This window comes from Balaenoptera borealis (genome assembly GCF_965194805.1).
Source record: "Balaenoptera borealis genome assembly, chromosome: 20".
Taxonomy (NCBI): Eukaryota; Metazoa; Chordata; class Mammalia; order Artiodactyla; family Balaenopteridae; genus Balaenoptera; species Balaenoptera borealis.
The window spans coordinates 32,205,584-32,231,294 of record NC_138879.1 but is presented as its reverse complement, the minus strand read 5'-3'; positions in this window follow the sequence as shown (position 1 = coordinate 32,231,294).

The following is a 25,711-nucleotide window of genomic DNA, read 5'->3' as shown; positions in this document are numbered from 1 at the left end:
GTTGGAATTAGAACAAGTTCTTTTCCTTCTAGATAAACAGGCCTTTACACACACAGAAATAGAATCACTTAATGTAGATAAAACAAAAACAAGCTTTAGGGCAACTATCTATCTTTCTTAGATACAGTAGGAAACAAAATAAAGCATTCCAGCAAGAGGACAGTTAAAAGTTAACAGATTCTCACCAATATGGCCAAGTAGATGGTATAGATGTCCTGATAGCCTATGGTCCTAAATCTTCAAAATAGTTGGATCATAAGATGAGAAAACACTTGTCTAGTCAGTGACTTCCAGCAGGTATAGTAGCAGAAGGACAGGCTGGTGTGTGTCCTCCTACCTTGGGCTCCCAGAAGAGATGGACCCTCTTTTTTATAGCCTCATCTCTGTATGAGTTAGATAACTCAAGCACACCAGGTTTTGCCAAGGCATTTAGGCAATGGGGCTGAATGCAAAAAAATTATAAATCTTTTAAATATTTAATTAAAAACCACCTACACATTATCATTTTAAATGTAGCAGTTGTACCTGAATTCAAATTGCCATGGTATTGTCAAATTGGACTAGCCACCTTTGTATCAGTGGCCAAAATCTTTTAGTGATGCTATTGAACTATCTAGATATCAAAGAAAGAAATTCTTTTTACAAAGAATTTAAAGGGCTTCAATGTCTTGTACCAAGATAATACTCAGGCCTGGCTGGATCCAAGTTCTCAAACAAAGGGTCATTCTCCTCATTTCTCAGCTATCCTTTCCTCTGTGTTGATTCCTTCTCAGGCAGATTCTCTGTTTAATGTGCAGATTGCTGCTCCAGTGTTATGTTTCATCCCCTCATTAACCAATAGAAAGAGAGAGTCTTTCTTCCCCAAAATTGAAACAAAAGTCCTAGAGTTGAGTTACTGAATCCGCTTAGGTCATGAGCCTATCCTGAAATAATCACTTCCAATGAGTCTCTAGGTTTTGATGATTCAGTTGGCCAGCCTGGGTCACATGCCTCCCAAGCCACATGGATTGGGATAACCAGGAGTTGTTGAATCAACCGCTGAGCATTACATTATAGGCTTCCCAGCTCAGAATCATGGGAGGGCCCTGCTCCTACTTTAGACCAGTTCCTCACTTCAGGAATTTTTACTTGTACCATTCTCCTTCCTAATACCTATTTCTTTTTGATTCAAAATTCTTCTGATTACAAGAAACAGAAAGCAAATTATGGCTACTAAGGCCACACACAAAAAACAGAAAACCCACAGACAATTATTGGAAGGATCCTTGGATATCTCACAGTATCAGGAAGAGTTAAGTATGCCGATGGAGGAGCAAGAAAGAAACAGTCCTTATTTCTCAGATGCAGGAGTTTATGGTATTTTCTCTAGAACAATGATATCAGTGTTACTCCACTCCAAAGACTTTCAATCTTTGTCTCTCAATTAAAAATGTCCAAATTCTCAGAAGAGAGCATTTGATTAGCCCATCTTGTGTCAAATGTAAACCTCTGGATCATTCAGCCATTGCTGGGAGACTGAGCCATGTAATACAACATGAAAAAAAAATACTATCACCTGTTTTTAAAGGTGAGAAAATTAGGTTCATGGAAATGAAATTTTCCGATGTTGCATAGCTAATAACAGCAGAGCCAGTATTTTCATTTAGTTCTGATTAAATGGTTTTTTTAATATTCTGTATGTAGTACCATGCCTGTTAAACTAAGTGTAATAGGATTCTAAGCCTATAATTGTTAAATGTGATGATTCTGTTTTTACATTTGTGTGCCCTCTTTGTGCTTTGTTAATTCTTTAGTTTTAATCATGTCACACTTAAATATTCCAGTCTTTCCCAATGAGGCAATGTCCCTAGGGAGTGCATATGGCTGGCATCAGGATTAAGAGTAGGATGTGTTCATCAAAGGCAAAACTCCCTTGGACAACTGTCCTTCCTCTTTCAGTGATTCCTTCTCAGAGCTCTTCCCTTCTTACTTGTAGAATTTTGAGTTTAGTTTTTTTTTTAAGAAATAATTCTCTTATCACACCACCCTACCCCCCATGAACATCCGTGATTTGAAAATTCCAAACTCTAACAGTTTCTGCTCACAATATGTGGAAGGAAGAGTCAGAAGCACATTTCACAGTAAGCACAAAATGTGGCAAAACTAGACAGAAAAACACCCAGTGATGGCACAATTCTGTTAAGAGCAATGGGGCTCTTTCCTTTACCAGGCAGCAAAACTTATTTTAGAAGCATACCTATATATCTATAAAACAAATTTAATTCTATACAATGTGGTTTTGTATGTTTATTTTTTAAGATGTGATTCTAAGGTTAACTTCTAACCCTCTTCACTAAAGAAAAGTTAAAGTGCTTATGGTGACCCTATTTGGCTTCTCTTCTTTCACTATTCTTTTTCATGGATGGGTTTCTCCTGATTTCAGGCAGCTCTTATCCCATACAGTTCATGCTGGGTTAGTCACTTCTTACTATTACAGAATATTACAGTACATAAGATTCAGGGTCTCTCAGATGACAGTTGTTCATATTTCACTATTAAGACACAAAGTCCTTGTCTTTGTCTACACATTCTGGAAGCTTCCCATTGCCACTGTACAATGTTTCAGTTTTCTGCTTGCTCTCTTTGATTTGTAGGACTGAATAAAACCATTTCCAAGTTGGGATAGCTTGAGGAAAGCTCCAATTCTACAGAAGTAAATTGACTCTGGCATAGCATCATCTAATATTCCTTTTTTCATTAAACTCCTTGATCCCCTTCTTTTCCCCCTGTCTCCTCTCTCCTCCTCCCCTGGTTATATGGATAAGTGGAGCGTTGTTGCTCTAAGAATTTCAGGCCAACATCAGTGTAGGCTACAAAAGCACATATGGACGTGGTCTGCAGACAGTACTGTGGAAGGCAATAAACTTACCAGAAGATGTTGAGGATAATACATACCTCTGATGTCTGACCCTATCCAGGGCAATCTGGCTCAAAGGAGAGTAGGGTCATGTTCATGAGATAACTTTCCTTTTCTGTACTGGGAAAGTCATCAGGCCAACAAATAACAGATTAGCATCTTACAGTCTACAAAGCATTTCTACATGCATTAGCTCCTTTAATCCTCACAACTCTGAGGTAAGTGTTATTATGATCCCCCTTTTCAGACAAGGCTCAGATTCAAAATTCAGAGCCAGAGTTGTGTCTGAATCAAGATCTTTTAGCTCTGAATCTCCTCTCTTTCCCTCATGCTTCATAGCTGTACCAGAAAAGGGTGTAGTTTTTGTGCCTTTTTAACACAGAAACATACCTTGCATTGCCTTTTGTGTGAGTATGGTGAGGTACAGGTCTGTTAAATGATTCACTTAAAGAGGGACCCAACAGGCAAGAAGGGACCTACTTATAGGGCAAATGCAAGGAAATTTGCTTTAGATAAAGGATCAAGAATAAGCTGTAGATGAAGATCAAATGATCAGGAATGGGGCAAAGAGGGGCTATTTTTTTCTGTAATCTAGGAATCCACGCAACTTGTACTTACTTTAACAAATAGAGGCAAATAAACTGCATTCTTCTGCATGAGAATAGTCTGTTTATTCAAAATTATGAAAATCAGTATTTTAAAAAGAATTGAAATATTACGTCTATTGAAAAAACTCTTGAAATTCTTTAGAATAAGTCAGCTAGCAGAGGTTATGACTAGCAAAGGCAAAACAGAAAAGAGGAGGATTTTTCTTGCCAAGAGAAACTGCTGCAGCAGCCAGAGAAGTCCCTTCACATGCACTGTGAAAGGAAGCCCAGTCTGTGCTTGTCTTAGGTGATAAAGGAGGAGGCTTGCTAAGGCCTTTTCTCCCTTTAAGGTTTTTGATTCTATAGAGGTGAAATAAATTCCGGACATTTAAAGACAAGCCTAAAATGTAGAAAGCAGCCAAGGCTCCTTTTCTCAGTGTGAAAGTGTTGCTGACACACAGCTGGAGATTGATTTATCTTCACATTTAAGGAAAGCCTTTAAGAAACTACAACACATATGGACATTAGGCAGTTCCTTTCCCCTGCATAAAACAAAGCGATAAATGGTGTGTGAATTTTTTTGTGTGTGTGTGTGAATTTTAAAGACATAAATTCTCCAGTAAAAACACTAAAACATGTGAACTAAAATATCTGAGAATTGCTAGTGATTCCTCCATTTCAAATGTACAAGGTGACTCATAGGAGAGGATTGAGAAAATTTAGTTGAAATCTATTAGTCTCTTATTTCAATGCTAGTCTTACATGACACTTTCCGTGCCTCACATTTATAAAATGCACTGTGATTTTCCTTTAGAAGACTAAGGTGGGTTGGATTTATTGTCAGTCTACCCCCTCTGCATGTCTATGATACCCAGCTTTTATTGTTGACAATTAAATTAGGATGATTTAAAGTCGACCAGATCAGAAGCAGACCTTTAATCTTTTTTTTTTTTTTTTAATTTTTAAATTTATTTTTGGCTGCATTGGGTTTTCGTTGCTGCGCGTGGGCTTTCTCTAGTTGTGGCGAGTGGGGGCTACTCTTCATTGCTGTGCGTGTGCTTCTCATTGAGGTGGCTTTTCTTGTTGTGGAGCACGAGGTCTAGGCACGTGGGCTTCAGTAGTTGTGGCATGTGGTCTCAGTAATTGTGGCTTGTGGCTCTAGAGCGCAGGCTCAGTAGTTGTGGTGCACGGGCTTAGTTGCTCTGCGGCATGTGGGATCTTCCCGGACCAGGGCTCGAGCCCATGTCCCCTGAATTGGCAGGCAGATTCTTAACCACTGCGGCACCACGGAAGCCCCAGACCCTTAATTTTTAAATCTTTGAATTTTATGGGAGTCAAGAAGACCAACTCAAGAGAAAGGTCCAGGAATATGTCAAAGTTTTATATGGCATCTGTCAACAATGCATCTACGGTAACCCAATTACCTCCAATTCACACACGTCTTCTTCTTTGGACATTTCAGTTTGATCCCCTTAGGAGTCTAAGTAGTCAGCTTGGCATCAACATCTAGACCAGGGGTTAGTAAATTAAATCCCTGGCCAAAATCAGCCCACTTCCTGCTTTTATGAATAAAGTTTTATTAGAACACAGCCAAGCCCATTTTTGTTGTCTATGGCTGCTCTCACACCACAATGGCAGAGTTGACTAGTTGTGATAGTTTGAGCCTAAAAAACCTAAAATCATTACTAACTGGCGCTGAATGTAAGTAGTTTGCTGACCCCTGGTCTAGTCCCATTCAGGCAAGTGTTATAGGGCTGCAAAAGGGATTTTTATCCTTCCTGATTCTTTGATTTATAGAAAACTTAATTTTTTTCAATTAAGTATCTATTATTTGAAAATTCATCAGACCTGGCTGTAGACCAGATTCCATTCTTTACATTCAGATGACCATTAGACCTGGCAGACATTTCTCAGTCTGTGGTTCTCTATTTTACCATTTAAAAATACTTTCAATAGAAAGCATATTTAATGGAAAGATTAAAAAAACATTTCTTGTCTACTTAGCTAGCTTACAAATCTCCGTAGTCCCTGAAAATATCCGCAGAAATCTCCAAGTGATTTTTTTCAGTGACTTGAAACCACTGTGTCCACTGCTCTCTGCCCCACCCCCCATCCCCACTCTAACCATGTCTTCAATGGTCAGAGTGCATGGTCCCAACAGAAATACGCAGGAGACACATAGGGCCCTTTCACGTAAAACAGCTTTAATTTTCACAGTTTTCCTTGTTGCAGGAATTGAGATTCCCATAAGGAAATAACATTCTCTCTAGTGGGTTTGAGTTGGATCCTGAAACTATAAAGTTTCCTCCAAACAGTCTGCTCATAAATCCTTTTAAGCATGTAGCCCTTAGCACAAGTTCCTACTAAATTAAATATCAAGCAGCGCTAGGAAAGAACTGGTAGGTACATTTGATTATTTTATAAGGTTGGGAGAGAGAAAGTGGCACAGGAGTTTGAAATTATGATTGCTGTTTTTCCCTTGTCACTTTTCTCATTTCCTGAAGAATCGTAAGAAGTTCCAAGCTCGTGCTCTCCTGGCCATGCATGGTCAGTCTTGTCCTCAGGTCTGATACCAAGTGCCAAAAGTGCTTACCCAGAGGACATAGGGAATTCAGGGTAGTTTTCCTTTGTATTGTTGAGATTCTTCCTTTAAACAAGGAATATGCATTATTGGGGCACTCCACCACATCATCTGAGGCAATAAAACAATTCACTAGTGACTCAGCAACTTTTAATTTTCTCTCCCATATACCTCAAGTCTCAATAATTCTGCAAGCCAGAAGTGAAATTCTCCAAATTTCCCCTCCTCCTAATATTAAAGAGGAAGATAAAAATCATATTATCAAAAGAGAACTAGAAGCGTGAGTATATCCCACAACACGAGGCACTTACGTTATTTGGATAATATGCAATCATTGAGTTCTAATCCTTGGGCTGCCTTTAATTAGTCATACAACCTGAGGGAGTCCTTTCATATCACTGGGTTCGTAAATGTAAAAAAGGAGAGAGATTAGGACATGATTTTTAAAGTCCTTCTGGCTTATATATTCAGATTAAACTCAAATTCTGAACTGTGAGGGCTGTCAATCTCAAACAGTTTTTTAGTGAATGGCAGTCTTGGAAAATTTACTGTCCTATGTCATCCTCTCTCTGGCCCTAAATAAACCTATTTAGAACTCGCACTGAGAAAGTACAAATCCTTGAATACCCTTGGTAAGATAAGTGGGCCTTCTGCTTGGAAGATTGTGCTTCTTGACCAAATGTGCATCTTTGGCAAGGGCCCAAGTAGAATGATGAGAAAAAGAGGAAGTAGCTGCCTTTCCCACCAGATCACCTGAAACCACTGTGACCCTTAGAGATGTGTTACAGATGGCCTCCACATACCAAAGGGAATTGCAGCATTTTACATATTGTCTCATCTAGAGCCAAGGGAATAGAGAATAAGCTATGCAACTTCCTTCCTAGGCCTATAAATATATGATTTTCTTAAGTCTACAATTGAAACCTTGATAAGCACACATTTTTATTGAAATGAATCTTGCCTTAAGAGCTGCAGGTGGGACATACTTTATTAGGGACCTCTATATTAAGGATTACATGTAATCCTCCCTTAGTTTTTATAGAAAAAGATCTCGACAGTAACACTAATATTTGACCTTAATAACTGCACCTGGAGTCATTCACCAAGAATACCAGAGGAATTTTGCCAACAAATTTAGCTCTGCACATTAACAGTAAATCACATTCATCTGCACTTTTTAGGAGGTTCTAAAGCAACTAAGTTAGCCTTGATGAATTAGTTCTTTCTCTGAAACAGGGAATCACATAACTTATTATTAGCACATTTTATGGAAGCGACACTAATCCAAATTGTTAGTAATTTAAGATGCATATTTCAAAAGTGCATGATTTAATTCAGTGGAATGAATGAAATTAAGAGTAAATTTCCTCCCACTTCTTGTCATGAAATACACGGAGATGTTATAATGCATAGGAAGCAGATTTGGTAATACAGCATGCTTGGGGACTTAAATCAAAAGATGTCTTTTTACCCTGGCATTCCACTCAGTGGTCCTATGTAGAAGTAGACTGCTGTCTGCCCCTGGAGACCAGTGATTCTTCTGCACTCTTTCTTTCTAAGTCTACAACCACTTAGAATGCATCATCCTTGAGACCATTCAGGAAAGAAATGTCTGTTGAGGAACAGGAAGAAAAAGAAAGAAAATCCACATTGTCCAAGCCCTAGAAAAAATGCGCAAACACCTTTCTTCTTACACCTTGAACCCTGATATATGAGTAATGTGTTTAAGATCAATCTTTTAGGAGGTCAGAATAAGACCTTTAACCCAAATGCCTCACCTACGAGAAAGTTGTCCATCTTCACTGCCCTGCCCTAGGTCAAGACCCTTAATATTTTCACCTGGAAATGTACTGCAATAGCACTGTTAACTGATTTCTTTGCAGCCAGTTTTGCCTCTGGCCCACATGCTTTCCACATTGTTAACGGAGTCATCTTGTTGAAATAGAATTTAGATCCAATCACTCCCATGCTTAAAAATCCATCAGTGTCTCCCATGACCCACAACCATCATGATAAAATCCAGATTAGTCAGTACTGGAGCCAGGCTCCTTCCGCATGATCTGGGCTAGATCTGTACCCCCAGAAGGATGCTCTGCTCCAGTCTACTCAATCTAAGTGCAGTCTTCCAAATGGTTCCGGGTTTTCATGCCCTTGATTTTTTTGTACATGCCATTCACTTCTCATTTAAGCTGAAACTGGAAGAATGAGAAATGACAGCCAAATTTGTTGGGCACTTAATTATGAGCCAGATAGAATTCTGAGGGTTTTCATTTATTAATGCATTCAGTACAGTCAGCAACAGCACGAGTAGGTACCCTTATTATCCTCACTTTATAAAGGAAGGACCTGAAGCACTTGCCTGACTTTACACAGGGAGGAAGAGTCAGATCTGGGAATCCACACCACATGCTCATGACGGCAGTGCTCTGCTGCTTCCAGGTCTCAGGAAGCATTCACTCACCCTTCACCATGCAGATCAGAGGTGATTCTCTGGGAAGCTCCTATGATGCCCCTGATCTGAAGACAGTGTTGTGTATCTGTGCTTTGTATCCTGTCCCCCTGTTGTAACTTGTCACACAACTTGCTAAGTTCCGGGAGAGACAGGCATCTTGACAGTATCTCCTGCCTTTTTATGCTTAGTACTTCATAAATATTTGTGGAATGGAGAAAAACTCATTGTTTCCTACCATAAACTATTTCTTTTTGTTTCAAGATTTTCTATATTTCTAGTGAATAAGTTAGCCCCTAGCAGACAGGAGGTATTCAGTAAATGTTGGGTGATGAAATTAAAGAACAAATGAGTTTATGGGCTATTTCTTGGTGCCCATAGGAAGTAGGAGATCAGCTTCTATAATGGCAGTTCCCTTAGTTTTCTTTATCACTTTTTTGCCACTCCCTTAATTATAAACACCCCTACTCCACACATCTATGAACTGTAAAGAAAATATTCTCTTGTGTAGAAACTAGAAACTTCTCTTGTGTTACCTTTGACTTATAGGGTATAAGTATATTTTTAATTTTAACACAAAAATAAAAAATTACAACAGAATGTGTTCAAGACTGCTATTTGCTATAGCAATTAAAGTGAAGGGAACCCCTACTATATGCCAGGTCCTAGTGTAAACATTTTATATGATTTTATTTAATCATCATAGCATTTTTTAGGATAAACATTATTACTCCCATTTTGCAAATGAGAAAACTGAGGTGGAGAGTGATTAACTATCTTACCAGCAGTGACACTAAGAGTAATCTGCAGAGTATAAACCCAAACCCAGATCTGCCTGACTCCAAAGTATCGCTCCGATTTAAAGTCTATTCAGTGGCCTGGTGTCTGAGGCCAGGGGGTGCCTATGTAACTGGCTACCCTTTGGGATTACAAATTCAAGTAAATTCACCTATGTTACAAACCTATGCACTTCATTCTGCAGTGGCAGGCTCTGCATTGAGTTTGCAGTGTAGTAGGAAGAAGGCATCATTTCCTAGTGATAAAGAGAAAAATTCTGGTGCTAGATTGCTGGTTTGAATCCCTGCTCGCTTGTTGTGTGTCTGGGCAAGTGGTTGAACTTCTCTGTACCCAGTTTTTCCACCTGAAAAACAGGTAATAACAATAAATGAAACAGTTTACAATAATAAAACCTACCTTCTGGGGTTGTTGGACTCTGGCTCCTGATCTCTGATTTAAGTTACAACTTCCCTGACAGCATTCCAGTGCCAGATAAGCCGGCATCTCCATGCCTCCTTAGTTTAGTGCTCTGTTGTCTGCTTTTTTCTGACTCTAATATGCCGTTCCTCATTCCAGGCTCTGCCGCAGGAGGGAAGCATGTGGTCATGAATGCAAACAATCCTTTTGCTAATGTATTTTCCCCAAGAAATGATGAAAATTTCTTGCTTCAGCTCTAACAGTCTTGCAGTTTATGTATACACTCTGCTATATTAATTGTAGTCAATTACTTAAGGTTAGCACCTGAAATTCCCAGTAGTAGTAAAGAAGCTAGCCATTTGTAAGTCATCTGCAGTAATCTTTAGTAACCGATGATTAGACACTCATTAGCTCATTTGCTTAGTGTTGTTTTTACTTAGTAAGACAGTTAATGAGCTAATTACAAGAAAAAGAATGGTAATTAAATGACAATAAAAGGGTTTTATATATAAGTAAACTACATTGTTTTAAATAACAACGTTTAAAACTAAAACAATGGGCTAAATGATTTAAGGTAATGTGATAAGAATTGTTCTATCCCTTATTACTGATTTTCATGGTGCATTAGTCTTGCTTGGTGTGCAAAAGACTAAGCAAATCTCAGGTTATCAGAGTTTTTCAACCTCAGCCTTATTGACATTTTGAGCCAGATAATTCTTTGTTGTGGGGACTGTCTTATGCATCATTGGATGTTTAGCAGCATCCTATTCCTCTACCCACTAGATGTCAGTAGTACTCTCCCATTTGTGACAAAAAAATGTCTCCAGTCATTGCCAAATGTCCCCTGGGGGGCGAAAACGCCCTACTTGAGAAGCACTGGGTTATATTAAATATCTCTTCCTATTTTTTTTTTCTTTTCCTCAAAGGTATTTTATTTTCACTACTTACCTGAAGCTGATTTTTTAATGCTCACTGTAACATCTATGGGCTCCACTAAGAATTAACTGATAAAGGGGCAAGAGCACTAAATTTGGTACCTGAAGCCTGACTCATAGTAAGTGTTCTACTTACACAGTGAGTAATGAAGCATTTTTGAATATTAGTTTCCTCATCTCTATAAGAAGGATAAGAGAATCATCTTTAGTTTTCAAATAGGGTTTAAGAGTTTGAAGCCAAAAAATGCTTTGCAATATGACATTTAACCTTTGGTCCTAAGGATCATCTAGAGCCTTCCCTGACCCACTGTCTATTTTTTTCTTTTATTGAAACATACTTATTGAGTGCTTTCTATATGCCAGGCACTGGGGATACAGAAGTGAACAAAACAGACAAATGTATGTTGTGTTAGAGTGAGAGCATGAAGACAAATAAGCAGAGATTGGGGATGGAGAATTCAGTGTTTAGTAGGGTGGTCTGAGAAGTTCCAACTTAGAAGGAGCCAAGACTTGAAGGAGAAGGGGAAGTGAATCATGTGGATATCTGAGGGAAGAGTATTCAAGACAGAGGGAACAGTCAGTACAAAACCTGTTTCTTTTTTTCTTATACAAAATTTGAAAAGTTCATGAAACTAAATAGACATCGTTACTGATCTTGTTGCTTATAAAATTAAAATTGGGCATTTTGTTACAAGCATCTCAGAATTTTTCCTTTTAAAAGTTATTAATGTACATTTTCAGGATACTTAAAATATGCATAATTATACCTTTATATTATAATATTGGGATAATTTGAAGAAATAAGTAATATCTTTTTTTTTCTTAAACATCTTTATTGAAGTATAATTGCCTTACAATGGTGTGTTAGCTTCTGCTTTATAACAAAGTTAATCAGTTATACATATACAATATGTTCCCATATCTCTTCCCTCTTGCATCTCCCTCCCTCCCACCCTCCGCATCCCACCTCTCTAGGTGGTCACAAAGCACCGAGCTGATCTCCCTGTGCTATGCGGCTGCTTCCCACTAGCTATCTATTTTACATTTGGTAGTGGATATATGTCCATGACACTCTCTCACCCTGTCACATCTCACCCCACCACCTCCCCATATCCTCAAGTGCATTCTCTAGTAGGTCTGTGTCTTTATTTCCGTCTTGCCACTAGGTTCTTCATGGCCTTTTTTTTTTTTTTTCCTTAGATTCCGTATATATGTGTTAGCATACTGTATTTGTTTTTCTGTTTCTGACTTACTTCACTCTGTATGACAGACTCTAACTCCATCCACCTCATTACAAATACCTCCATTTCATTTCTTCTTATGGCTGAGTAATATTCCATTGTATATATGTGCCACATCTTCTTTATCCATTCATCTGTCGATGGACATTTAGGTTGCTTCCATGTCCTGGCTATTGTAAATAGAGCTGCAATGAACATTTTGGTACATGACTCTTTTTGAACTATGGTTTTCTCAGGGTATATGCCCAGTAGTGGGATTGCTGGATCGTATGGTAGTTCTATTTGTAGTTTTTTAAGGAACCTCCATACTGTTCTCCATAGTGGCTGTATCAATTTACATTCCCACCAACAGTGCAAGAGAGTTCCCTTTCCTCCACACCCTCTCCAGCATTTATTGTTTCTAGATTTTTTGATGATGGCCATTCTGACCGGTGTGAGATGATATCTCATTGTAGTTTTGATTTGCATTTCTCTAATGATTAATGATGTTGAGCATTCTTTCATGTGTCTGTAGGCCATCTGTATATCTTCTTTGGAGAAATGTCTATTTAGGTCTTCTGCCCATTTTTGGATTGGGTTGTTCGTTTTCTTGTTATTGAGCTGCATGAGCTGCTTGTAAATCTTGGAGATGAATCCTTTGTCAGTTGCTTCATTTGCAAATATTTTCTCCCATTCTGATGGTTGTGTTTTGGTCTTGTTTATGGTTTCCTTTGCTGTGCAAAAGCTTTTCAGTTTCATTAGGTCCCATTTGTTTATTTGTGTTCTTATTTCCATTTCTCTGGGAGCTGGGTCAAAAAAAATCTTGCTGTGATGTATGTCATAGAGTGTTCTGCCTATGTTTTCCTCTAAGAGTTTGATAGTGTCTGGCTTTACACTTAGGTCTTTAATCCATTTTGAGTTTATTTTTGTGCATGGTGTCAGGGAGTGTTCTAATTTCATACTTTTACATGTATCTGTCCAATTTTCCCAGCACCACTTATTGAAGAGGCTGTCTTTTCTCCACTGTATATGCTTGCCTCCTTTATCAAAGATAAGGTGACCATATGTGCGTGGGTTTATCTCTGGGCTTTCTATCCTGTTCCATTGATCTATATTTCTGTTTTTGTGCCAGTACCAAACTGTCTTGATTACTGTAGCTTTGTAATATAGTCTGAAGTCAGGGAGCCTGATTCCCCCAGCTCCATTTTTCGTTCTCAAGATTGCTTTGGCTATTCGGGGTCTTTTGTGTTTCCATACAAATTGTGAAATTTTTTGTTCTAGTTCTGTGAAAAATGCCAGTGGTAGTTTGATAGGGATTGCATTGAATCTGTAGATTGCTTTGGGTAGTAGAGTCATTTTCACAATGTTGATTCTTCCAATCCAGGAACATGGTATATCTTTCCATCTATTTGTATCATCTTTAATTTCTTTCATCAGTGTCTTATAATTTTCTGCATACAGGTCTTTTGTCTCCTTAGGTAGGTTTATTCCTAGATATTTTATTCTTTTTGTTGCAATGGTAAATGGGAGTGTTTTCTTAATTTCACTTTCAGATTTTTCATCATTAGTGTATAGAAATGCAAGAGATTTCTGTGCATTAATTTTGTATCCTGCTACTTTACCAAATTCATTGATTATCTCTAGGAGTTTTCTGGTAGCATCTTTAGGATTCTCTATATATAGTATCATGTCATCTGCAAACAGTGACAGCTTTACTTCTTCTTTTCTGATTTGGATTCCTTTTATTTCTTTGTCTTCTCTGATTGCTGTGGCTAACACTTTCAAAACTATGTTGAATAATAGTGGTGAGAGTGGGCAACCTTGTCTTGTTCCTGATCTTAGTGGAAATGGTTTCAGTTTTTCACCATTGAGGACAATGTTGGCTGTGGGTTTGTCATATATGGCCTTTATTATGTTGAGGAAAGTTCCCTCTATGCCTACTTTCTGCAGGGCTTTTATCATAAATGGGTGTTGAATTTTGTCGAAAGCTTTCTCTGCATCTATTGAGATGATCATATGGTTTTTCTCCTTCAATTTGTTAATATGGTGTATCACATTGATTGATTTGCGTATATTGAAGAATCCTTGCATTCCTGGGATAAACCCCACTTGATCATGGTGTATGATCCTTTTAATGTGCTGTTGGATTCTGTTTGCGAGTATTTTGTTGAGGATTTTTGCATCTATGTTCATCAGTGATATTGGCCTGTAGTTTTCTTTCTTTGTGACATCTTTGTCTGGTTTTGGTATCAGGGTGATGGTGACCTCGTAGAATGAGTTTGGGAGTGTTCCTCCCTCTGCAATATTTTGGAAGAGTTTGAGAAGGATAGGTGTTAGCTCTTCTCTAAATGTTTGATAAAATTCATCTGTGAAGCCATCTGGTCCTGGGTTTTTGTTTGTTGGAAGGTTTTTAATCACAGTTTCAATTTCAGTGCTTGTGATTGGTCTGTTCATATTTTCTATTTCTTCCAGGTTCAGTCTCGGCAGTTTGTGCATTTCTAAGAATCTGTCCATTTCTTCCAGGTTGTCCATTTTATTGGCATAGAGTTGCTTGTAGTAATCTCTCATGATCTTTTGTATTTCTGCAGTGTCAGTGGTTACTTCTCCTTTTTCATTTGTAATTCTATTGATTTGAGTCTTCTCCCTTTTTCTCTTGATGAGTCTGGCTAATGGTTTATCAATTTTGTTTATCTTCTCAAAGAACCAGCTTTTAGTTTTATTGATTTTTGCTATTGTTTCCTTCATTTCTTTTTCATTTATTTCTGACCTGATCTTTATGATTTCTTTCCTTCTGCTAGCTTTGGGGTTTTTTTGCTCTTCTTTCTCTAATTGCTTTAGGTGCAAGGTTAGGTTGTTTATTCGAGATGTTTCCTGTTTCTTGAGGTAGGCTTGTATTGCTATAAACTTCCCTCTTAGCACTGCTTTTGCTGCGTCCCATAGGTTTTGGGTCGTCGTATCTCCATTGTCATTTGTTTCTAGGTAGTTTTTGATTTCCCCTTTGATTTCTTCAGTGATCACTTCGTTATTAAGTAGTGTATTGTGTAGCCTCCATGTGTTTGTATTTTTTACAGATCTTTTCCTGTAATTGATATCTAGTCTCATAGCATTATGGTCAGAAAAGATACTTGATACGATTTCAATTTTCTTAAATTTACCAAGGCTTGATTTGTGACCCAAGATATGATCTATCCTGGAGAATGTTCCATGAGCACTTGAGAAAAATGTGTATTCTGTTGTTTTTGGGTGGAATGTCCTATAAATATCAATTAAGTCCATCTTGTTTAATGTATCATTCAAAGCTTGTGTTTCCTTATTTATTTTCATTTTGGATGATCTGTCCATTGGTGAAAGTGGGGTGTTCAAGTCCCCTACTATGATTGTGTTGCTGTCGATTTCCCCTTTTATGGCTGTTAGTATTTGCCTTATGTATTGAGGTGCTCCTATGTTGGGTGCATAAATATTTACAATTGTTATACCTTCCTCTTGGATCGATCCCTTGATCATTATATAGTGTCCTTCTTTGTCTCTTATAATATTCTTTATTTTAAAGTCTATTTTGTCTGATATGAGAATTGCTACTCCAGCTTTCTTTTGATTTCCATTTGCATGGAATATCTTTTTCCATCCCCTCACTTTCAGTCTGTATGTTCTAGGTCTCTAGGTCTCTAGGTCTGAAGTGGGTCTCTTGTAGACAGCATATATATGGGTCTTGTTTTTGTATCCATTCAGCCAGTCTGTGTCTTTTGGTGGGAGCATTTAATCCATTTACATTCAAGGTAATTATCGATATGTATGTTCCTATTCCCATTTTCTTAAATGTTTTGGGTTTGTTATTGTAGGTGTTTTCCTTCTCTTTTGTTTCTTGCCTAGAGAAGTTCCTTTAGCATTTGTTGTAAAGCTGGTTTGGTGGTGCTGAACTCTCTCAGCTTTTGCTTGTCTGTAAAGGTTTTAATTTCTCCATCACATCTGAATGAGATCCTTGCTGGGTAGAGTAACCTTGGTTGTAGGTTTTTCTCCTTCATCACTTTAAGTATATCCTGCCACTCCCTTCTGGCTTGCAGAGTTTCTGCTGAAAGATCAGATGTTAACCTTATGGGGATTCCCTTGTGTGTTATTTGTTGTTTTTCCCTTGCTGCTTTTAATATGTTTTCTTTATATTTAATTTTTGACAGTTTGATTAATATGTGTCTTGGCGTGTTTCTCCTTGGGTTTATCCTGTATGGGACTCTCTGTGCTTCCTGGACTTGATTAACTATTTCCTTTCCCATATTAGGGAAGTTTTCAACTATAATCTCTTCAAATATTTTCTCAGTCCCTTTCTTTTTCTCTTCTTCTTCTGGGACCCCTATAATTCGAATGTTGGTGCGTTTCATGTTGTCCCAGAGGTCTCTGAGACTGTCCTCAGTTCTTTTCATTCTTTTTTCTTTATCCTGCTCTGCAGTAGTTATTTCCACCATTTTATCTTCCAGGTCACTTATACTTTCTTCTGCCTCAGTTATTCTGCTATTGATCCCATCTAGAGTATTTTTAATTTCATTTATTGTGTTTTTCATCGTTGCTTGGTTCCTCTTTAGTTCTTCTACGTCCTTGTTAAATGTTTCTTGCATTTTGTCTATTCTATTTCCAAGATTTTGGATCATCCTTACTATCATTATTCTGAATTCTTTTTCAGGTAGACTACCTATTTCCTCTTCATTTGTTAGGTCTGGTGTGTTTTGACCCTGCTCCTTCATCTGCTGTGTGTTTTTCTGTCATCTCATTTTGCTTATCTTACTGTGTTTGGGGTCTCCTTTTCACAGGCTGCAGGTTCGTAGTTCCCGTTGTTTTTGGTATCTGTCCCCAGTGGGTAAGGTTGGTTCAGTGGGTTGTGTAGGCTTCCTGGTGCAGGGGACTATTGCCTGTGTTCTGGTGGATGAGGTTGAATCTTGTCTTTCTGGTGGGCACGTCCACGTCTGGTGGTGTGTTTTGGGGTGTCTGTGGCCTTATGATTTTAGGCAGCCTCCCTGCTAATGGATGGGGCTGTGTTCCTGTCTTGCTAGTTGTTTGGCATAGGGTGTCCAGCCCTGTAGCTTGCTGGTCGTTGAGTGAAGCTGGGTCTTGATGTTGAGATGGAGATCTCTGAGAGATTTTTGCCGTTTGGTATTACGTGGAGCTGGTAGGTCTCTTGTGGACCAGTGTCCTGAAGTTGGCTCTCCCACCTCAGAGGTACAGCCCTGATGCCTGGCTGGAGCACCAAGAACCTTTCATCCACACAGCTCAGAATATAAGGGAGAAAAAAAAATAGAAAGAAAAAAAGAGGATAAAATAAAATAAAATAAAGCTATTATAATAAAAAATAAGAAAAAAAATTATTAAGAATAAATGTATTCAGAAAAAATTTTTTTTAATTTTTAAAAGTAGATTTATTAATTTTTTATAGTAAAAAATAAGAAAAAAATTTTTAAGAAAAAAATTTATTAAGAAAAAAAATTTAATTTTTTAAAATAAAAAATATGAAAAAACTTATTAAAAAATTTTTTAATTTCTAAAAATAGAAAATATGGAAAAAAAATTATTAAGAAAACATATATTAGGAAAAAAAATTTTTTTAAGTAAAAAAAAAAAAAAAATGGACGGACCTAACCCTAGATCTAATGGTGAAAGCAAAGCTATACAGACAAAATCTCACCCAGAAGCATACACATATACACTCACAAAAAAAAGGAAAAGGGGAAATTAATGTATCCTGCTCCTAAAGTCCACCTTTTGAATTTGGGATGATTCGTTGTCTATTCAGGTATTCAACAGATGCAGGCACATCAAGTTGTTTGTGGAGCTTTAATCCGCTGCTTCTGAGGCTGCTGGGAGAGATTTCCCTTTCTCTTCTTTGTTCCTACAGCTCCCAGGGTTCAGCTTTGGATTTGGACCCGCCTCTGCATGTACCTCGCCTGAGGGCGTCCGTTCCCCGCCCAGACAGAACGGGGTTAAAGGAGCAGCTGCTTCAGGGGCTCTGGCTCACTCAGGCCGGGGGAGGGAGCGGTACGGAGAAGGCGGGGCGAGCCTGCGGGCGTCAGAGGCGTCGTGACGTTGCAGCAGCCTGAGGCGAGCCATGTGTTCTCCCGGGGAAGTTGTCCCTGGATCACGGGAGCCTGGCAGTGGCGAGCTGCACCGGCTCCCGGGAGGGGCGGTGTGGAGAGTGACCTGTGCTCGCACACAGGCTTTTTGGTGGCGGCAGCAGCAGCTTTAGCGTCTCCTACCAGTCTCTGGGGTCCGCGCTGATGGCCGCGGCTCGCACCCATCTCTGGGGTCCGCTCTGTTAGCCGCGGCTCGCGCCCGCCTCTGGAGTTCGTCTAGGCGGCGCTCTGAATCCCCTCTCCTTGCGCACCGCGAAACAAAGAGGCAAGAAAAAGTCTCTTGCCTCTTCGGCGGCTGCAGACCTCCTCTTCGGCTCCCTCCCGGCTCACCGCGGCACGCCAACCCCTTCAGGCTGTGTTCACGCCGCCAACCCCAGTCCTCTCCCTGCGATCCGACCAAAGCCCGCGCCTCAGCTCCCAGCCCCGCCCGCCCCGGCGGGTGAGCAGACAAGCCTCTCGGGCTGGTGAGCGCTGCTCGGCGCTGAGCCTCTGTGCGGGAATCTCTCCGTTTTTCCCTCTGTGCCCCTGTTGCTGTGGGATCCGCGCTGATAGCCGCAGCTCGCACCCGTCTCTGGATTTCGTTTAGGCAGCGCTCTGAATCCCCTCTCCTTGCGCACCGCGAAACAAAGAGGCAAGAAAAAGTCTCTTGCCTCTTCGGCAGCTGCAGACTTTTTCCCGGACTCCCTCCCGGCTAGCACCAAAGCCCGAGCCTCAGCTCCCAGCCCCCGCCCGCCCCGGCGGGTGAGCAGACAAGCCTCTTGGGCTGGTGAGTGCTGGTTGGCACCGAGCCTCTGTGCGGGAGTCTCTCCACTTTGCCCTCCGCACCCCTGTGGCTGCGCTCTCCTCCGCGGCTCCGAAGCTTCCCCCCTCTGCCACCCGCAGTCTCTGCCCGCAAAGGGGCTTCCTAGTGCCTGGAAATCTTTCCTCCTTCACAGCTCCCTCCCACTGGCGCAGGTCCCGTCCCTATTCTTTTGTCTCTGTTATTTCTTTTTTCTTTTACCCTACCCAAGTACGTGGGGATTTTCTTGCCTTTTGGGAGGTCTGACGTCTTCTGCCAGCATTCAGTCGGTGTTCTGTAGGAGCAGTTCCACGTGTAGATGTATTTCTACTGTATCTGTGGGAAGGAAGGTGATCTCCGCGTCTTACTCTTCCGCCATCTTGCCCCCTCTCTCAAGTAATATCTTTGTATATTCCAACTAAGGATAGTGAAAGTAAAATTTTATTGAGAGTCAGTTAAAAAATAGACAAGCACTGTTGTGTTACTGTCTTTTAGTAACATTAATTAGTTGCTCTTGTCAATTTGAGTCTATTGACAAGAACTCGGCATGACATTAAGAAGTCATACTATGACCTATACAATTTGAAATCCTCAGGATACCTATAAAAGCACCTCTCATTTTAATTAGAAAACCTAATAAAGTAGATAAATATTGGTTTTAGAATCTTAACCACACAATACAAATCAGTCATAACTATAATAAAGACCATGTGCTCTTACTGCTAGATTTTCATATTCTTTGCAGGCCACAAAGTTCAAGGGTAGATCATAGATCTTCATTTCGTATTTGGAAGCATAGAGGTTGATTTTTTAAAGTGATATTTCCATCAGTTAACACTATGGTTAATTGTATGTTGGGCTGACAATCTCAGTCATTATCGGGGTCTCATAGGCTATCCGTTCTGGAACTCTACCAGTCTACCAGTCTTTATGTCAGTGTTTCTTGGATCATTTAGAATGTATTATTCTCTAGTAATTCTTCAGGAAAGGCACAAAGAAACTATATAGTCCTCAAATCCTTGCATGCTCATAATAGTTTATATGTGGGCTTTATACTTAAAAGTCAGTTTGCTGGTGTGTAGAATTCTTGGCTCAGATTTTCTTTCCCTTAGTAACTTAACATGTTATTCCATTGTTATTTGGAATAACACACTGGAGTAAAAATATGATGACACTTTTATTTTCCTTATAAGTGAATTGGTTGGTTTGCATGAATGTCTAAAGGATTTTTTTTTTTTTTCCTCAACAGTCCTGTAGCTTTTCTAGAATAGATCTCAGTTTGGGTCCTTCTGTGTTGATTTTCCCAGATAGATTGTGTACCCTTACAGAATATAATGTCAACTCTTTTTTTTTTTTTCTTTTAGTTAAAACTTATAGGAAAGTTTTATTCAGGTAAAGTTTGTGTATTTGTTCTGCTCCATTGCTTTGGTTTACTTCCTCAGGGATCCTATTAGAAGTTTTGTGTCAGATTGTAGTTTTCCAAAGATGGTCACACTCACCTACTTATTCCACCCACATGCTCTTCTGCCATTATGGCTGATACACTTCTCACAGAGAGGTGAGTCTCAGTTCCCTCTTCTTGAATCTGGATCATGCCTTGGAACTACCTTGACCAATGGATGACGAAAGAAGTGACACTATATAACTTCTGAGTCTAGGTCATAAGAATAATGCAGCCTCCTCCTGATTGTTTCTTGAGATACTTGCCCTTGGGACCCTGCCCTCATGCTGTGAGGAGCCCAGGCCACCTGGAGAGGCCACATTCCAGTGCTCCAGCTGTTACCAACCAGGGTTCTTGGCCTCCTTAATCAATAGAAATTGATCAGAAGCCAGACAAGAAATTCGGGCAAGGCTTTATTGGGGCCCCTGCTGCAGCAGAGGGGAGCGAGAATGAACAACAGGTTCCCTTGCTGGCTTGCTCCCTGAGTGGGGGCAAGCTTGTTCCTTATATGGGGTGAGGGTAGGAGTATGTCCAGGGGTCACCACCCCTTAGGTGGTGTTGTGTGCAGGGGGCATATGCAGGGGGCATGCACAGTACCTTGCTTTTGCTCCTGACCCCCTGCTTTTGCTCCAGGCTCTTCAAAAGTGGCAGTTTGATTTTTGGTCTCTTTGTATCTTTTGGGTGCAGAATTTGCCCCAACTGCACATGCGTGCAGTTATTTTTAGTACCATATAGTTGCTTTGTGTTTTCTTGCTTGAGGAGCGGTGTGTCCATGTGCAAGCATTGCAGCGCTGCAGCAAAGGGTCCCAGGTCCCAGCCTGTCTCACAGCCCTAGCCAGGCTCTCAGAAAAGAACCAACAATGACTGCCAGGCATATGAGAGAACAAGGGTTTAGATGATTCCAGCCCCCAAGTCTTCCAGCTGAGGCCCCAGACATCATAGAGTAGGAATAATCTCTCCTACTTATGTTCTGTCTGACGCTCAGAAACCAAGAGAGTAATATATGGTTGTAGGTTTGGGGAATATTTGATACATAGCAACAGAAAGCTAACACAGGTGTGTTGGTTCTTCATTTTTTAAAAAATTTCTATATCTGCTACTTTTTCAACTTCCATGGTCTTTTGTGTTTATTCACTTCTGTGTTCCTTCTAGTTTAGTCATTTAGTCTTCATTTCTGAAATGATTTTTAGCAATGTATTTTAAAATTTTCTTGAGCTCTGTTCTCTTATTTCACCTATTTTTATGCTGTACTCTGTGTCTTATATCAAATTCATGTGCTTTATAGCTTATTTGAGGAAGTAGGTCACCGTTTTGATTCGTTTTGTGGACCTGTCTTTCTGGTGTATTTTCATTATTTGTAGTGGTATTAGTTTGTCCCTCTTGTCTATTTTGCTTATGAGAACTTTGTAGGTCATATTACCTCCATCCTTTTTGGTTGCTCACTTTTATGTGAAACTAGTTTTCCTGAATGTTTAGGAGAAAGGGTTGGGTTGCAGTGGTCATTCTGGTTTCCTGTCTCTTGAGCTCCTTCTTTTATTCTTTTTCTTGAAGTTGTTCTGAGAGCTGCCCCTCAGGGATGCCCCCGCTCTACCTCTATCGGTGTCTCTTTCTCCCTGTGTGCCCACCGTCCCTGCCCTGTCCAGTGGGGATTCTCCTTCCATCAGCTTTTCCTCCGTGAGGGCCTTTGTCCTTGAAGGGGAGTTTATTAGTTTTGAGAGTTCTTAGGGGCATATTTTTCAGCACTTTCAGATCTCTCCACAGATTCCTTGTACCTGGATGGCTACAAGGAGGTGTTCAAACTCCTCCCAGGGTTTGCTGCTGTCCTCATTTGGCTTGCGATGTGTGCTGTCCAGTGTGCCCCTGTTAACAATTTTGGGGTTCCCTGTTCTCAGGTGTATGTGATGCCCTTTGGCTTCATTCCACATAGATGCTGATATCACAAGGGCCTTTTGGCTCTAAGTGGTCATTCCCCACCTGTTTATATTCTGGGGTTCATAGGAGTACCTTTGTTACCTGGTGTTGTCATGGGTGTTGTCTGTGTGAGTTTTGTTTTGCTATTTTAGTTGCTTTATATGTTTTAATGGGGGAATTCAGGAAGAATCATCACCATTGCTATGGTTCCAGTATTCCATCTATGTATTTTAATCTCACTCTCTTGTATGTGTTTCTGAGGCCACCTCAGAGCTGCTTGTCTATAAAGAGAGGATATAAATGAATTTAGAGAAAAGTCTGTGGCATGCCACCTCTGCCTTCCTAATAGTCAGCCTCCAGGAAGGTGGCAGGCAATGGAGCCATTATTGGCTCCCATTAGAGTGCCCTGTACATGCAGAGTGCCCATTAGAGTGCCCTGTACATGCAGAGTTTCTTTCCTTGACACAATTTCTTACAGTCAAAGCACTCTTTGTCGACATTTCCTCTCAAGATTTCAGAAACTTGACAACTATTTGGAATGTGAAGGGATGGGGTAGGAGGTGAAGTGAAGGAAAGGAAAATGGTGGGGATCATGCCAGCACTGGGTTCTTGTGTCCCATTATTTTCACAAGAGAACATACTGATAAGTTTCTTCTCTATGTTGACTTTTGCCCAACAGTTTAGCCCTTAACAGCTGGAAATAGCAGCTGGAAATAGAATAACTCCCATCAAGAACTGGTGGGGGGAAAAACCCTGGAGAAAATGAGTGGTAGATGTAATATCATGAGACCTTGCCCTTAAGCCCCTATCTTATAGATTCTCCAAAGGCTGGTGGAGTTATCAGAGTCCTCAATTCAAAAATCTGCCCGAGTTTCCTGATCTTCCCAAGCGCATGCTGAGTAGTCAGCTGAAACCCAGCTGCTTTTGACTTCACCTTACATTTAAGGTGTTAAGGGAGATTAGACTTAAATTACATTTGGGAAAAAAATCTCTACTTTACTACTATGAAGCAAATAAATCTTTAGTGGTATTAGAACGGCACTATAAGGTTTCTTTCTGCCTTTTCTTCCCCCACCAAATCTTACTTTCTAAACAACATATTGCCGACTTAAGTGTAAACCAATCAGTAGCATATGGCTTAATCTTCTCTCAAATCCCCTTTGGGCTCAAGGAATTAATTGACAAACTTAGCAGCAAAAGCTTCCTTGTAGTATTTGGAACCCCAAACTCAGGCAGCATGCCTGGAATCACTTAGAGACTCCAATTTCAGTTAATGCCCTTTTCTCTATTAAAAAGTCTTAGAGGGCTAATGGGAATGCAGACTTCATAGCTGACTACCTCAAGCTCCTGTGTTACACTTTCCCCTCTGCCTTTTTTTCTCTAAGATCTTATTAGGAAACAAGCATCTGTTAAGTTCAAACCAAAGGGCCTGTTGCTCTTGTGCAGTGAGGCGGTCAAGCAAGGGCAAATGCAGAAGCTGGGAAATTTGAGCTGTGCCGTTTATTTCCTGTCAACTGTTTCAGAAGTCCCCTGAATTCTAAACATCCCACAGAGAACTCAGAATGAGATAAAAGGGAGTAGGTTCATGTTTAATAACCCAAGATTATTTCTTAAAGTTTCGCACTACAGGCAAATGTTAATTAAGATTCTTCTGTGTTTGCCAGGGCTTAAATAGGAAAGTCAGCTGGTACGCAGGAAAGACCATGGACTTTGGAGTATTGAAAGACTGGAGTTCCAATCTCCTCTCTGCCTCTCACTGGTTACCTGGCTGGTTACAAAAGCTGAGCTGAAGTGGCAGGTGCATGACGGGGGCTGTTGGGAACCCCAATCAGCTCCTGCCTGAGGTCTGGCTGGGGATGAGCTCTAAGGCTGGGAGAGTTTGCGCTAAGAAGGCAACATCAATTAAGACCACGCGCATTAGATTCTGACCAATGTTAGAGTTGCTTCAGACATGGGGAATGTGTATAGTAATTAAGAACAATAGAAATCAGACTATCAGGGACCCAAAGGCAATCTGCATTCTACTTTTTGGTAACCTCACTCCCACCACTTAAGACACAAATAATTGCCCTCGGGCCTCTAAAATAATTCATTTTGCTCTTGCCTAATAGGGTACACTCTCCCTGTTAGCAGGAGAAAGGGGAGAAGCTGTTATCTATGCTGTGCATGTGGGGACTCAGAGACATGCTGGACTAGTCTTTTTGGCTACGGGTCTCAACCTCATAGTATCCACTTCTTCATCTGTAACATGGGCATGGTAACATGTACCTCATAGTATTGCAGTGAGAAGTCACTAAAGTACTGTCTATAATATGCTCAATGCAGTAAATGCCACATCATAGGGACTCATTGCTAGATCTCTTACAATCTGCTATCTCCTAGTTTATGAAGTGCTGTACATCAATGGCAAGGATTACCATATCCTGAAGGTGATAGGACAGGTGATTGTGAAGTTCAGGGGGTTCTGCTTGTGTATAATTTGATTGAAAGTTTTAGGAGTTGGAATGAATCTTGGAAAGGTTATTCCCAAAAGCCCTTTAAAAGACATAGCTATCAAAAGCAAGGTGCCCCTGAAACCTCAAGCTGCTGTTTTGTGACACTGTTACATGTGGGAATGGACCATCCCTTCCCCAAATAACCACAAATTCAATCAGTGTAATTACAGAAATCACAGCTGACTCATATTTCTTCTGCTTTTTTATGTTGCCTTATTATGTCTGTCACTAGTTGCTTTATAGCTGTTTTATTACCCTCATAATGTTTTGAGACATCAAACTTCAAATAACTTTTTTTTTAATTTGGGGGAAAAAAATGAAATAGAAAAAAACATGGAGAATAATATTACTAACACCTATGTACCCACCACAGAAAATGAATAAATGTGAAATTGATAAATTTCTTTTTACTTCTGATCTTTCTTTTAAGTTGAAGTCTCTATCTCACTAATCCTGTTCTCCTTACTCAGAGTCAGTCCTTAATATACCTTTTGTGTGAATCCTCCTAGCCCATGTTTTTGAAAATTTTTCACTATATACAAAAGCTTAAAACCTATGTGTATTTTGTATTTTTAAAAAATTATGTGAATGTTTTGAAACTCCCTGTTTCATTCAATGACATTTTAGAGAGTGAGCCACATTGATTGACACATGCAGATCTATTAATTCACAGTAACCACTGAATTATATTTTATTGTGTGACTGTGCCAGGAGACTGTTTATCTCTTATTGATGTCTATTGAGTATTTCTTAACTTTTTGCTATTTATTTCCCAAAATGCTTTAGTAGTTTAACAACATGTAAACTTACAAAGCTGCAAGATAAATAAAGCATTTTTTTTTTTTGTAACATAACCAGGAACAAACCATCACTTTCAGGACAGAATTCTGTAAGATGAAGCTTTGCCCACTTGGAGCACCAGAATCTTGACTTTAATGAAATTGGTTCAATATGTTTGTTTTATATCTGTGGTTCTCAAATTTATTTTTTGTTAGAATCACCCAATTTGTGTCTTTAAACAAACTCTCTAGCTTTTCCTTGGTTTATATTTCAGGAAACCCTGTCTTTAAAGACACGAGTTGGGTGTCTAGCATACAGAAATACAACTGAG